At 32.9% G+C, this 6,147-nt stretch overlaps 1 long non-coding RNA gene across 1 annotated transcript; it reads left to right on the top strand.

Annotated features, from left to right (window-relative positions):
- Positions 1-27: 27 nt before the first annotated feature.
- Positions 28-4,367, top strand: LOC117692755 (uncharacterized). Its single transcript, XR_010712081.1, has 3 exons — positions 28-173; positions 1,658-3,102; positions 3,768-4,367. It is a non-coding gene; the product is annotated as an uncharacterized lncRNA (long non-coding RNA).
- The last annotated feature ends 1,780 nt before the right edge of the window (positions 4,368-6,147 follow it).

Below are 6,147 nucleotides of genomic sequence, written 5' to 3'. Positions count from 1 at the left end.
AACTCTAATATCTTTTAATCTTTTTCATATTTTTCATATTTATAGATTGATACGTGAACAAGCGACTTGCAAGTTGTTGTGAAATACCCCTGATTGGATATAAATAACAGTAGATTATGTCCGAGAAAACAGGTGTGATTTACTGAGATGACGGAGTGAATGAAAGTACTGTGGTAAGGCAACGATTCTATATAATCTAAGATTTTATTATATTAATTTTATTTTCTTTCATTTGGTTTACACTAACTTTACATGTAGCATACCGTGATAAATCTCACATGATTTTATTGCAGACTATATAACCATATGCATATCATGAATTTTAAATATTTCTACAATCAAGTAAAAAATATATATATTGGTGAATTTTCTATCAATTATTATCTTCTAACATAGTTTAAGTATAAAGCGGGATGGGGGGGGGGGGGGGGGGAGGGAGTGATGTACACTCTCCAATTTTCTAATTAATCGATATTTACTAGAAATACATTCTGATAATCGAATCAATCATCAAATTGCAGTGGATGGCTAAAGCAAATGTATAATTGAAGGCCTGCCAGTTATTGGGGGAGGAGGTGGTTTTGTTTTTTGAGATATGATCATTTGCAAAAAAAAAAAATCGATTGAAACATTAACTATTCGATACATCACGAATTACCTCTGTACGTATTACCGTATACTGAGTACTCAAAAGTTCGTTTAATAAAAATGTGAATATGAGCTATTAATTTATTCAAGACCAGTTCACTGGTATTTGAGGTTTCACCAAATGAACACACAAAAAAGGAAAGAAAAACAGGCAAGGATCACAAGTACAGCAGTAGTAATGAAGATAAAAACAATGAAATAAATTTCAAAAAATGAGTACAATACAGTAGGTTGTATAGGTTTTTTTAAAAGAAGGGAAGACTTTGAAAAATCAAATCACAAGCAGACTTTGAAAATTTTCATAATGAATTTTGACAATGTTTTTTTAGTTTTTATAAATCATAAGTATATACTAGTATTCATCAGCTCGTTAAATTTTATAATATTTGGGTTTTCATACTATCTCTTGGACAAAAACATTTTTCTATCGTTTGCAAAGTATGTGTTCATTCTAAGATATAATGGAATTCATCCCCAATGCTAGTCCAATCACACATTGTACATTTTTTTCCCTCTCTTTTATTAAAATCAATTTTATTCAAAATTGTACATTTTCGTAAATCTTTAACAACAGTATTTACTATTATTCGCTATCATTTTTTAGTTTTTTAAATATATTGTTATTATTTATTATTTACCCATTTCCGTCAACTATAAACTTTCCAGTATTAAAAAAGGATTCAATTTAGTATAATGTACCTCTGATAAATGATGAAACTAAACTATTTACTGTAAACCAACTTCTATTCGCGTGCGAGAAATTTTCACGAAGACATAGTCGTCGCGAATATTTCTCGCCACGAACCATTCGTTGTCTTATGGTTGTTATAACAAGACTGGTCCGGAGAAGGCTTGGTCGCGAACATTAGTCCTCGCAAACCAGCTTATCGGAGGTAAATCGCGAAATAAAGTTGTCGCGAATGAAAGTTGGTTTAAAGTATATCCCTCATGTCCCTTTGGTTTGAGTGAAAAAATTAAACATGGGGCGGATTTTTTTATGTATGAGTAGAAATCAAGATGGCTGCGGATCGTTTAGGAAACGCAACAGTTGTGAACATAAGAAAGTTCAATTTAAACAAAATGGGCTTCAAAGACCTGGAAGATTGGCTGAGAGACCCAAACCACGTGTACATAGGTAGGAACATGACGCATTACGTCAGGGGAGCTACGGGGAGCAAGTGGGGGAATCCGTTCAATGCCAAAAAGTACGGAAGGGAGGAGTGTGTTCGAATGTATAAGGAGTACGTGAAAACGAACCAAGAAATACGCGAAAACGGGCGTACTTTGTATGGGTCTTTGGAGGAACTGAGGGGTAAAGTGTTAGGGTGCTGGTGTCACCCTGAACGGTGCCACGGACACGCTCTAGTGGAGTTGCTAGAGGAACGGAAAGGATTATGACGAATTGTCATTTCGTTATATAAAAAAACTCGCAACTTCTTTCTGTTTGTCATAAATTGATAATTCTATGCATGCATGAACGAAATGCCAGTATCAAAATTATTGAATGGCAATTTGTTATATTCTTAATATTTAGTTCAAAGTTCTGGACATGAGTCTGTGTATCATTAAACAAGATCTATATATATATATATACTGTATAGCTGAATTTACGTGCATCCATTTAAAATGTAGATCTTGGTAAAGAATGAACAATATACAGTATAATCTTTATATCTTGTGTCTCTCGTGATATCATTAGCTAAGGGTTGTTTTTTTAACTTAGTCGAGTAAAAAATATATACATGTACATTGTATCAATGTTAGAGAATACCAATATCTACTGAATATCAAGTTACAAATATTTCGTTCTTTATATTATTAACTTCATACGATTTACTTAACCAGAAAAATGTACATATACCTGTATACTATGGATGTGTTTATGATTTATTGATAAAACTTTTCAGATATTGATATGATATTGATATGTAACAGTAGACTATACAGATATCATAGAGGGGTAACTTTTTTATATTTACATGTTAACTACACGGCACATTGTACCATATATTGTTTTTATGATTAAAAAAAAATCGAAATAAAACAAGAACTTTTTATGTCTCTATCTTATACGCCAGTGCAGCTATTCCAAAAGTCATTACATATAGTAAGTACATGTATTTGTCCGTCCGTTCGTCCATCTGTCTCTCCCTCTGTTCGGCTGGCTACCGAGTTTAGAGATTTCGCATTTGGTGAAATGAAAGGTCGGAGGTTGAGGTCATAAAAAAGTGAAGGTCATATGTGGACGTTAAAACATAAGTTGTGCATACAATATCTTTGAATATACATGCTGTATGATGCATAGAAATTAATAGTGACAAATTTCTCAAATTCATTATCAATCCAAACAAGAACATGTGAATTTTTAGACATGTATTATGAAAGGGTATGAAATACAGTTATATTGTTTGATTTTTACAAAAGCTTTGAAGACATACAAAACAAAGGCCTTGGGTAAGTGAACTCTTTCTTAAAACGAATTACATGTATGTATACTCCGATAGATAGATAGATAGTCTTATACATTACATTCTATATGCGCGTTCAGATGTACTTATCAAATGTCAGAACATATGAGTTATTTTCGAAATGTAAGGTGAACTTTATTTTATTATGGGGGGGGGGGGGGGGGCATATATCCAATTGTGATTAATTAAAGAGCATTTTTACATAGGAGATTTAAACTACATAAACTTTATAACTATATTTTATTACTGATTTTATTGGGGGGGGGGTGCATATATCCAATTGTGATTTATAATTAAAGAGCATTTTTGCATAGGAGATTTAAACTACATATGGTATAGGTTTTTTAAAATATGATAATCACAATGAGGTTAAAAGCAATATGTGAAGATATAGGAAACATTTACACCTAAAATATTTAGGTTTTTCTTTACTAAATGAAAAATATGTTATAAGGCAAAAAATTCGTAATTTAAAATTTTGAGGTAGATCTGATGAATAATTCATTAAACATCCAGCCTCGATAATGTTTCAAAGTACAGTACATCAATGCCAGTTATAACTGATAGTACAAGCCCGAAACACTCTGGTCATATAAGAGAAGAGTTTCCACTGAATCTCATCTTTCTCTTTATTTTTTTTGACTGTATTAGAAGCACTGAAGATGGCTGCGGATCGTCTAGGAAAAACGACAGTTGTGAACATAAGAAAGTTCAATTTAAACAAAATGGGCTTCAAAGACCTGGAAGATTGGCTGAGAGACCCAAACCACGTGTACATAGGTAGGGACATGGCGCACTACGTCAGGGGAGCTACGGGGAGCAAGTGGGGGAATCCGTTCACAGCTAAAATGTATGACGGGAGAGAGGAGCGTGTTCGAATGTATAAGGAGTACGTGAAAACGAACCAAGAAATACGCGAAAACGGACGTACTTTGTATGGGTCTTTGGAGGAACTGAGGGGTAAAGTGTTAGGGTGCTGGTGTCACCCTGAACGGTGCCACGGACATGCTCTAGTGGAGTTGTTAGAGGAACGGAAAGGGAAAAAATGATGATTAATCAAACAAGGATTTAATTTTCTTCTTAACATGTCACAAGTTTGATTGTCTTAATCTTAAAACAAAAAACACGCACCGCACTCATGAAATACATGTACATGTAGCTAAAAAAAATTAGAATATTGTTATTAAGATTTTTTTTTAAACAATTCATATCATGATTTTTTTTCCAAATTAAAAATCGAAGTCAACTGCTTTTCTTTTACGTACTAACTACCATCAGACCCAAAAGAGGGCTTTGATCTTTCGTTAAATGCATTTCATATGTCACGGACATCTAGTTATGTAATAAAACTTTCTTTTGTCGCTTGTTAAAGTTTTTGTGAACATAATTTGTAGTTTACGATTAGCATTACTTTGAAATTTGAGGCCCATGGTCCTCGTCGCTCGCTTGAGTTAACAGTTTAGAATTTCATGGTGCTTGTACAGTAGTACCACAAATTGTAGCACTGTAGTTCTTGGGAGAATTTTAAAAGATTCCTCCCCATATATCTAAGCTGAACTTTGAACCTTTCCTGGGACAACATTTTTTATCAGAGGAGGGTGTCATAGTTTAACGCAACCCCCCCCCCCCCCCCCCCCAAGACAATTAACATTTTTTTCAGTTACCTCCTATTTGTACATAGGTTTGACTTCATCATATTTTTTTAATAACAATATAGTTTCACCATTTCCATAAGGATGCTTTATGCCATGTTTTCTTTAGATCAGCCCAGTGCTTAAAGAAAAGAAGTTTATTGACAGTTATCAACTTCGTTATTTTAAAGCTAAAATTTTCTTGATTCCGCACTCATTCTTGAATTAAGCTGGAGAGCAATTTTGAATAGAACAAATGTGCTTTGCAATAACAAATGTCCACAAGTTTTCTTATAGTCAGACAATAGGGGACAACTGAGAGGAAATAAGTGGTCAAAGGTGCAGTAGTATCCTATATAGTATGATGGATGGTGAAATCACCCTTATTAAGCTTACGAGAAGAAATACTAGAGAAATAAACAAGATCCATAATGTCCAGATAAGACTTAAGTATTCTACATATATCTACTGAAATTGATTTAAATATATTTCATAAATGACCCAAAACAACAATGCTTTGAAATTTATTTGGATATAAATATACGATAAACAACATGTCTGATGACAAGATGTTCAGATCTGATAATATTATACATGTATATAGTTAGTCGAAAGAAGCAGTGCGTTAACCATCCAAATGCCCTGAGCATCCTCCACTTTTGAATCATAATTAATCTATACACAATGAAGCACTGAATGTCAAATTTCATGGTTATACCGTGTTTATTAATATATCCAGAACCTACTCGAGCATAGAGGGATATAAGCCAAAGATTTGCTCTAACATACTATCCTAAAGTCATCCTGGTAATAAGCACCTTTGTGGCCAAAGTTAGTCGACTTCAATGAAACCAAAATTTGTAAAAAAAATTTTGCTTACCTAAAATATATCCTAGGATATATAATATGAAAGTTTGAACAGTTCATAAACATGTTTTGTTTAAAACATTTCACTTGTATTTTGTTTTCTTAAAAGAGTACATCAGATTTTCTTTGACCTTGGCTAGCAAGGCAAGTCTATTATATAACTGCTAAAATAAGTCTGTCACCAGTACAGCTGTGTAGAGAATATTTCAATTTAATTTAATGATAAATTGTACACTATATCACAATGTGAATGGCTTTCAACATATGAATCAACATAGATATGTAGGGGTTATTATCTATAATTTTTTTTTAAAAATCTAAATGTTTAATCTGCAAAACATGCAAGCCACATTTGGAATTGTCTTGAATATAAAAGCCATAAATACCGGTAGTGCATGAGCACCGGTAGTTCCTGGCCTGTAATATACCGGTATGACATCTGTTTAATATAACAGTTGTTTTGGAAAATAATGATTAAAGGTATACAAAAAAAAATTTGTTCATGAGTACTCACAGTTTTAATATTAAAACTT

This window comes from Magallana gigas, chromosome 3 (genome assembly GCF_963853765.1).
Source record: "Magallana gigas chromosome 3, xbMagGiga1.1, whole genome shotgun sequence".
Taxonomy (NCBI): Eukaryota; Metazoa; Mollusca; class Bivalvia; order Ostreida; family Ostreidae; genus Magallana; species Magallana gigas.
Note: the sequence above shows the minus strand (reverse complement) of the source record. Positions and strands in the feature narration are given on the sequence as shown.